At 47.6% G+C, this 9,761-nt stretch overlaps 1 protein-coding gene across 1 annotated transcript in view; it reads left to right on the top strand.

The window, feature by feature from the left end:
• Window positions 1–3,492: 3,492 nt before the first annotated feature.
• The window catches only part of Slc22a11 (solute carrier family 22 member 11), a 31,794-nt gene continuing 25,525 nt past the window's right edge, over window positions 3,493–9,761 (top strand). The window contains exon 1 of the mRNA XM_023703897.1: window positions 3,493–3,565. The gene's annotated coding sequence lies outside the window, so the exon portion shown is untranslated. The remainder of the gene's footprint in view (window positions 3,566–9,761) is intronic.

Below are 9,761 nucleotides of genomic sequence, written 5' to 3'. Positions count from 1 at the left end.
AAGCAAAGTGAATGAGACAACAGAAATGACAGCGATGCCAGGCTCGGAGGGAGGGAGGCAAGCAGTGCGGCTGTGGGGATGAGGGAGGACGTCCCGGATCTGTTACTCACCTGGCCGGTAATTTCATCCCTTTATGCATTTATTCATTCAACAAACGTGTGTGTGTGTGTGTGTGTGTGTGTGTGTGTGTGTGTGTGTGCATTTCATTTCAGGTTTACACTCTGTAGATCAGACTCGTAGTGATCTGCCTGTGTTCAGCCTCCCAAGAGCTGGAATTACAGGGTCGCGCTACCATGCCCAGTCCCAGTCATCATCTCAGCGCTCCCAGCACTGAGCAATACCCTGTCTTTGCAGCTTCTGCTTTTTTTCTTTAGCTGTCTCAGAGGCAGGGCCAGCTCAGCACGCTGGGGATCAAACCCCAGGTCACTGCGGCTGCCTAAGCAGGTGCTTTAATCCACTGAGCTATTTGGCTAGCCCTCGGCAAACACTTACTGAATTGTTAAAAAATAGATTTGCCTAGTAAAACTCAGCCCTGATTCAAAGGCTAACACCCAGCCTCAGCCCCATCTCTCTCTCTCTCTCTCTCTCTCTCTCTCTCTCTCTCTCTCTCTCTGTCTGTCTCACACACACACACACACACACACACACACACACCCTTATACAGGTCCACATATGACAAAATTACTTTTTAGCTGTTTTAACCTTTTAGAAATCTAAGAAAACAGTGAATAAAGATAACCACCTACCAGCAGGACATGGTGGTACATGCCTATAATCCCAGCTACTCGGGAGGCTGAGGCAGGAAGATTGCAAGTTCAAGTACAGGATGGGCAATTTAGCATCTTAGTAAAACCCTGTTCCTAAGTTTAAAAAGATAGAAAGAGCTGCTGTTGCAGTAGCTCAGTGTGAAAGCCATGGGTTCAATTCCCAGTACAAAAGAAACAAAAAACCAAAAGTCTGGCTATGGTGGTGCACACCTGCAACCCAACACTTGGGAGGCTGAGGCAGGAGGATTGGCACATGGTTGAGCTCAGCCTGGGCTACCTAGTGTGTTCAAACCCAGCCCAAATTGCAGAGCAATACCCAACCTTTGGCAACTTCTGCTTTTTTTCTTTAGCTGTTTCAGGTGTTCTGCCGACAAAGGTGCCAAGAACTCTGAGCCAGGGTGGCCTTGGGGCTGTCTTGAACAGAGGATGAACAGGGCCTCAGCTGTGAGACGCCGGCACCCATATCCCTGCAGCTCAAGAATGAGCACCCGGTCTGGTGAGGGCACTGCAGTATCTTCTAGCATACTCCCCGTGCCCGGAGCCCTTACACCTGCTCCTCTTGCTGCCTGACCGTTCCTCATTTCACTGTAGTTTCTGCTCCAGTGTCTTCTTCAGAGAGATTTTCCTCAACATCTGAGTTAAAGGAATTCTTCTCCCACCTCTCCTACCCTTCCATCTTCGCCCACCTTCCAAGTGTATGGGAATACACTTGTTGGTTTCTCTCTTCCTCTGCTGGGATAGACTCTCCAAGAGACAGGAGCTTGGTGTCATATCTGTAGGCCTGTCACACAAAGGGTGCTCAGAAACGTTTGCTGGATGCATGAATGAAGAATGAAGAAAATAGGGCTCCTGGATGTGTGAGCAGAATATAGGGCTGGTTCTGGCACGCTGCCTGCTCCGAGGAATAAGAATTGGGTGGGGAAACTCGATGGACCAGGATGGGTGACACCTCAGGGCCACCATCCAGGGCCTAGACTGAGGCCCCCCAGAAACCTCTACTACTCCCTGAGGTGCTGTGGTGCCATAGACAGGGGGACAGTCACCTGCCAACAAAGTTGGACCTAACCACAGCCTGAAAGTGTTAGTCCTGCTGCTGCCTGCCCTTCCTCTGGGGTGGTTTGAGATGTGGGGTGGGCTAATACACAAGGAGCAGCCTTGTAGCCCCCACGTATCCCCAGCTTCATGGAGATTACAAACCAGGCTTTGATTGCACCTCTACATATCATTCAATGCAAAAAAGAAGTGACAATATTTAACACCATAGCTAATTAAGGGAAAAAAAACCTCCTAACAAACTATGGACAGAGGGAAACAGCCTTCCATATTTGGGGGATATATATGGGGGACATATTTGGGGGGAGAGGGATAGAAAGAAACTGACAGCTAGTAGACTCAATGGTAACAGACCAGATTCATTGCCTTCAAGACAGGCCAGGCAGGGCTAGGGAGACAGCTCAGCAGACTAAAGCATCTACTTATGCAAAGCACGCAGCAACTATGCCGGCCCCGCCCACAGGGCCTGCTGAGATGGCAGTTGAGACTGGGAGCGGTGGCACACACCTGCAATTCCAGCGCTTGGGAGGCTGAAAACAGGAGGATAGCTACGAATCTGATCTACGTAGTGAGACCCTGTAGACCCTATCCTAAATACATAAAAAAAAAAAAAAAAAGACAGGACAGGCAAGAACAACCCATCCACCACCTATTCAGTGCTGGATGGAAGCACCAGGCAATGCAATAACACAAGGAAAAGAAAACAAGCAATTGAGAAGGAAGAAATTAAACAGCTTCTATTTGTATCCACAATGATTTTCTTCATATAAGATCATAAAAGCCTCCCAAAACAACCAACAAACCCTCATGGAACCAATAAATGAACTCAGAAAGGCCACAGATACAAGCTCAACACAAAAGCCAATTGCATTTCCCAACCAGCAATAAACAATTGGAAATCAAAAATCAAATTTGCTCTAAAATATCACTAATACCAGAATGTGGTGGCACATGCCTGTAATCCCAGTACTCCAGAGGCTGAGACAGAAGGATCATTGCAAGTCTGAGACCAGCCTGGGCTACAAGGTGAGCTCAAGGCCAGGCTTAACTGTATAGCAAGACCCTGCCCCCCAAAAGACAAAACAAACAAACAAACAAAAAAACCCTTCTACCCCCCCACACACATAAAATCCTTGAGTATAAATCTAACAAAATATGTACAAAGTCTATATGTAGAGACTATAAACACAGAAAAAAATAAATCAAAAAATCTAAATACCTGGACAGAAACATTGTGTTCATGGAGTGAAGGCTGGTGGTTATGGTGGCAGCTTTCCCAAGCCTGGCCCTTTGACCCTGGCTATGCCAGCACCTTCCTGGGGGAGGTGGCAAGGTGTCACTGTACCAGATGGCCGTGGTCAGGGACAGAGGTTTGGATTTATAATGGTGGTTGGAGGGGGAAAATTCTCATACTAATGAGTCAAATTGCCCATCGCTAGGACGCTGCTGCCCAACCCCCATAGCTCACAGGAGGAGTGGTTCCTGAGGCTCATGGTGTCACGGAATTTGGTCCATGATCAGCTGGCTCCTAGGAGAATCACGGCAGAAGTGTGCAGTGAACTGAAGATGCTTAGTCATGCTATCTGGAGCAGGGAACAGTACAAGAGGAAGAGGAGGATCAGATATGGACCTCCAACGCCAGGTCTCCTTGACCACCCAGATGTACACTGAGGTGGGCTCCACCAACCCCCAGGCAGATCCCAAAGCCAATCAGGTTCACATGGCAACCTAACTGCCACCACTAGGTAAGTGTACAAAGCCAAACTCCAGGTCTTTTTATGCTCAGGGAGAACTGCTACCAGCAGGCAGCTCAGCCTAAGCAGCAAAGCCTTAAGCCAAGGGCCTAGAATCCTGCTGCCTGGGTCCAAGTCCTACTGTGTTCCTTCCTCTATGAGCCTCAGTTTTCTTCTATAGAAAACAAGGGTTAGCTTGATGTTGCACATAAAGTACTCATCATGGGGAAGCTCCAACAGGAGTTAGCTCTATTTATAAGCTTCATACCATATACAAGAGCTTTATGTTTATTTTTACTAATGGAAAACTAAGCAAAGACCAAATGAAAACAAGCAGAGTTTATTTATTCAGAATCCATCACAAGGGAGCGGCCATCCTTGCCTGCTGGGCAGAGACTCAAAGGGAGGCAGGGAAATCAGTTGGTTTGTGTGGGATAGAGTCACCTCAGGTTGGCAGGATGGAGGCTGCGGGGCAGGCTATCAGGTGCAGGCAGCCTGTGAGATTGGCCAGAGGGTGGACTTCTTCACTTGCTCCACTTAGTTCTAAACTGAGGTCCAAAACCTAGGGAAGATGGCAGTCAGTAATAATTGTCTTGGCTCTCTGGGGCCAATGGCTACAAGGCTGGGCTTCCTGGACTGGTGGCTGTGGGTGGCCCAATCACCTGTCTCAGGCACCTGGCTTTGGTCTTTTACCTTTACTCTCCCTAGCCACACTGTCCCAAGCTCTAGCACTCACTGCTCCTCTGTTGTGTGTTATAAGTTGGAGCCAAAAGAAACGACGAGAAGACCCGATGAATGTAGCTTCAGAGGTCTCACTGAGATTAGTCTCTCTCCAAGGGAGCCCAGAGCCTCAGAAGCATCTCACATTTATTGAGGGGTAAAGGCAGGCTAAGGAATGTGTATAACTGCTTTGGTGAACACAAACTACTCTCTCTATTGACTTCAGCATTTACTTAACTCTAAGTTTACACAACGCTAGCCATTAACATCCCAAGCAAGGGCTCAAACAACAGACAGGGGGCCAGCAGGAGAAGCTGTTATCTGCAGCCTTGAATCCCAGCTTGCTGGAATTTACAAGAGAGACAACAGCTCTCCTCAGGCTCTGTTTAGTGTTCCTTGCTCTCTCAGGACATTAGGCTCTTATTCCATATTCTATACTCCTCCCTTTCTACCAGGTAAACAGTGCTGGGGCCATGAGAGTGTCCTCAGGCAGATTCCACACACTGGGCCACCCCTTCTGCATTCTCTCTCAGTCCTCTACCCACAGTATACCTAGAAAGGGGGCAAGAGTTGCTGTGGGGGGTGTTGCTGCACCTGGGTGGAGCCAGGTGTCCCTTCCTGTTGTACAGGGGAGCCAGGTAGGGTGCTATATGACTTGGCCTACCCTGTCTTCTGCTACCCTGGAGTCCTGTTTGGGTTGAAGCTCTGTTGTTTGCAGGCTACATTGTTGGTGGGAAATCACAAGGACTGGTGTTGTGAAGGCCTCCAGGATGTCCTGGGATTCCTTGACCTAGTGGAAGACATGGGCGTCAGGGTAGGAGGGCAGACAGAGATGGTTACCTGTGTATCCAGAGTCCAAGGTGGGCACAGTGCTGTCACTCAGGTCCCCTATGGGAAATGGAGCCCACTAACTCTTCACTTTCTGCGGGTTGAAGGCAGCAGGCAGCCCCTCAGGCTCCCTGCTTGGGAGAGGGTAAAGTGTGGGGAGAGGCTGAAGCTGAGATCAATCATATGTGTGTGGCTGGAGCAAGGCCAGTCCTGAGAACAAAGAGCGCCACTTGAACAAGCTGTTCCAGTCCAGAGAGCACCAAGCACCCAAGACGACCAAAGAATAGGTAGCAAGGCAAAGGGGCATCATATGGCATCAACCTGCCAAATGTATAAATGCCAGGCTGAGGTTCCCAGGATATAGCCCTGCTGGTTCTCAATGCCCTTAAATGTGGCCTTGGGTAGCAGGAAGTATATTCCCCTTGTGTTCTCTATCAGCCCCGCATTAGCTCAAGGAGGTCTTGACCTTGTAGGGGGCTGTTGGGGACTGAAGCCAAGGCCTTAACACTAAACTAATCCCTTTATTCTGAGACAGGCTCTCATTAAGTCACTAAATTGCCCAGACTGGGCTGGAGCTTGTGATCCACCTGCTTCAGCCTCTCCGAGTGAGGATAAAAGAAATAAAGATAGGTAGAAAGGAGACAAGAAAACTTAAGGTTTGTATCCCTTATTACCTGTGGTGGATTAACTATCAGTCAACTTGTCCACCCACCTGAACTGAATCAGTGGAGTTCTAGAGTGAAGGGCCTTCCTAAGGGTCATTGCCAACAACATAAAAAGAGAGGAAGATGGTGTGCAATTGATTCTCCTGGAGAAGCTTGTCATGTTGATTTGCCTGATATGAACACAGCTATTCTCATTATGGGGGAGCTTGGAGTCTCACTGTCACTGAGGACGACTGTGGTACTTTTTGGGCGAGCCCTGGTCCTTAGCTTGAACGTCACTTCCTGGCTCCAGTGCAGACCCCTCAGCCTGCTACCACAGATCCTTCATCCTGTTGCACAGACTTTCTAGCTCCTACCACTGACCTTTGGGTCTTCCCAGCGCAGATCCTTGCATGAAACATTGCCGTGGGTGCTAGCTAGGCCTCTAGGGGGACTCGTGCAGGACATTGTCAAGGAATCCAGGCCCTCAGCTGGGTTCTTTGGCTCTCTAGTCCATGGACGTATCTATTGCACGCCTCTGAATTTGACTTTTTTTTTTTTAGGACAGGGTGTACAGAGTGTACAGGGTCTCACTGCATAGATCAGATTCATGGTGATCCTCCTATTTATAGCCTTCCAAGTGCTGGCATTATAGGCGTGTGCCACGACGTCTAGTCTCAGTCACTGTCTCAGTGCGCCCCAGGGGTAGAGCCGGCATGACAGTCCAGAGGATCAAACTCCCAGCCCCTGCGTCTGAATTTGACTTTTGGGGTATGTATTATAAAATAATTATATATATTTGTCTTTTTTTTTTTTTTTGGTGGAACAGGGAATTGAACTCAGACCCTTGCACTTGCCAGGGAAGTGTTTATTCCACTGAGCCATCTCCCCGGCCCAAATAATTCTATATATTGTGTCCTGTATTAAATCTATTCCCTTGCAAACCCTGACTACAAGATTACCTTAAAACTCTGGCTCCCTGCTCAGTTCCACACACAGGCATACAAATCACTCAGAAATGTCTATATTACAAGCCTTATGGGCCTTAACTTCACCTAGCTTATCTTACCCTCTTTCAAGACTGAGAATGTAACAAAAACAAGCAATATCAGAGCAAATGGAAGACTGCACCAAGGAGTTAGAAGGCACTTCTGTTATACTAGCTGGCTGGGAAAGCCAGGGCTGCAAATCACCAGCCCAGAGTCAGGTTTGAGTTCAATGTAAACATAGTTTTTAAGTGAGGAATACGCAGCTGATATCAGGGTATTACATGACTGGTTACATGGAATACAGGAATGTGTAGTACATTGTCAGGCAGACTTACTTAAAAGGAGTTGCTTCATATTCTGGAAGGGGGGCAGGGAGTGTGAGCAGAGCAAGTAGAGCTAAATGGGTCCTTGACTGGGCAGGTCTGGCCCAGACGTGACATCCTGGAAGCAAGTTGGAAAGAACGTATATTTTTTCTAAGGAAAACACAAACTGGACATGCATTATCAAAGAGAATTGCATAGACAAAGCTGACTGTCTACGTGACAGGTGGCAGGAGCGTAGTCTCTGGCTAGGAATGGATTTCTAACTTTGCTATAATACGCCTACCAGTCTGCTCTTCTAGATGTGTACCCGTACAAGAACACTAAGAGCAACTGAAGTTATTCTCAGGGTCTCTTCTTTGCTAACTGTCACAACATCCAGTTCCATCTCTCCCGGAGTAAGGCCTAGAAAACTTCAAACCTCCCATCCCCCAGATTCCAAGAGAAGCAGAGAGTTACAGAGCACCTCATGATGAGATCACCTCCTCCCAAGCAGAAGCAGTTGGATAGGATAGAAACTGACACCCTCCCCTGACAAGGACAGCTGTCCACCCGAGAGTAGAGTAGCCCACAAGCCCTGGGAGTCCTCCAGAGCCATGAAAAGCAGGGCAGAGATAATGACCCCTGGTCCTGGCCCACCTCAGCTAATCGTGAGAAGCTGGCCCCCTGCTTCTGTAAGTGACAAGGCTGAACCCTTGCATCAGAGTAAGTCCCTCCACCTACTCTAGTGGGAGTCTTTCCTAGTCTCCTTCAGTGTCTTAGGCAGTCAGACAGGGCTGGGCCCTTAAAAGTTCAGTGCTGTGGCTGGAGATGCATTCACTGACCGCCAGGCTTTAAGGAAAGACAGCCACTCACCCATATACTTTCCCTAGGGATGAGAATACTGATTTATATTCTAAATAGGCATCAATTACCTTAGGGTTAACTTCTTTAACCCACCCTTTCCAGGAAAGTCTTTTTTTTTTTTTTTTTTAGTTTTATGTATTTGGTACAGGGTCTCACTATGCAGCTCAGACTTGTAGTGATCCTCCTGTCTCAGCCTCCATGCCCTGTCTTGGTGGCCAGCTCAGCATACTTCGGGGTAGGGCTGACACAGCATGTGGTACTAGGGATTGAACCCTTGTCCTTGTGCTTGCCTGGGCAAGTACTTAGACCACTGAGCTATCTCCACAGCCCCAGAAAAGTCTTTATTTGGTCCTCAAATACTTCCCAATTTCATTCTCATTTAATCAAGATTACCTAAGTGACTATATTTGTGACCTTTTTGATTCACCATAGTTTTGTCCCACCTCACACTCGCCTTGTGATTTCCCAATGAATCATATTACCTAAATGACTATATCTGCACTGGAGGGTGAGTACCGACAGTCAAACTCAGGATCTCTTGAACTATATGAGATATAGTTGCCTGGCCCCTATACTTGTAAGCTTATTAGTTGACTTCAGTTTTGTCCCACTTTGAACCTACCTCACTGGGCCACCTTCTGCCTCTGTGAAAAACCTTTCTTCCTACTTTTTTTTTTTTTGAATGGGGGATTGAACTCATCTTCCTACTCTTAATCTCTCTTGTTCCTAGAAAACACATTCATTTGTAGAAACCATTCATTTGTAGAAAACACAAACTCTGTTTCGGGCATCTAGCAGGTCGGGAATTTCTTTCTCCTATATCATATGGTTTGTGTTTAGATGTCCTCCCAAAGCCTCAGATGGTCATAGAATTTTTTCAGAGGTGGCAGAATATGTGGAGTGTATGACTGATTCCTAGTGCAGTACTGGAATTTAGGGTGCTTAGATTAAGAGTGGGTGATTGGATTGGCACTGTCCTAATTCTGGTAAACTGGATACAGTAAAGGGACAGAGAGACGCTTGTCTCCAGCTCTCTTGTTGCTTTTGCTGTCTTCTGCCACCACGAATTTCTCTCCTCTGAGAGGCCGCCCTGCCTTGGAGCCAGCTGACTACAGATTGAAACCTGTACAGACAGTGAGCTAAATAAACCTTTCCTCTTAACTTTGGGTTGGATATTTTCTCAGCAACCAGAAAAAGTAACTAAGACACACTGCATAATAAACCTGCCTGTGCTGAAACCATCAGTCTGAATTTCTTTTTCTGTGGTAAGAGTCAGTTACCCTACTGCCTATTCCCTGAGATTCCTTTCTTCTCTTTGGGGGACTTCCTCAGACCCTGTCCAGTGACCCTGGGACTGCAGGCAGGTGCCACCATGCTCAGCTCCCTAGCCCTCTTTATTTTAAGACAGAATCTCAGTAAGTTTCCCAGACTGGGCTTGAATTTGTGATCCTCCTGCCTCAGCTTCACAAGTAGCTGGGATTGCAGGTATACACCAATTTTTGTTCCTGGGGCTAAATGTAAAGCTTTGTGCTCAGTGTTCAGCACTTGTGAGGCCCTGCATTTGAACCTCAGAACTGCTAGGGGTGGGAGAACAGAAGAAAGCCAGCCCCCCTCAGAGCCTCGGTGAGTAAGGGTGAGTACGTCCTGTTTATTGTTTCCACAGATGTGCTTAGCTTCCTTTCATTTGTGCTGAGTGATGTTGGCTCTGTAGTTGGCAGTTGATATCAACATTCTGTAGAAGATACACTCTTTAGAAGTCAGCAGAGGGGCTGGAGAGATGGCTCAGTGGTCTAAAGCACCTACTTAGAACAAGCTTGGCAAGGCATCAGGGACCGCGGTTCAATCCCCCAGCACCACATG

Source organism: Octodon degus, unplaced genomic scaffold (assembly GCF_000260255.1).
Source record: "Octodon degus isolate 3935 unplaced genomic scaffold, OctDeg1.0 scaffold00184, whole genome shotgun sequence".
In the NCBI taxonomy this organism is placed as follows: domain Eukaryota; kingdom Metazoa; phylum Chordata; class Mammalia; order Rodentia; family Octodontidae; genus Octodon; species Octodon degus.
The sequence above is the reverse complement of the archived record's forward strand: the minus strand, read 5'-3'. Positions and strand labels throughout refer to the sequence as shown.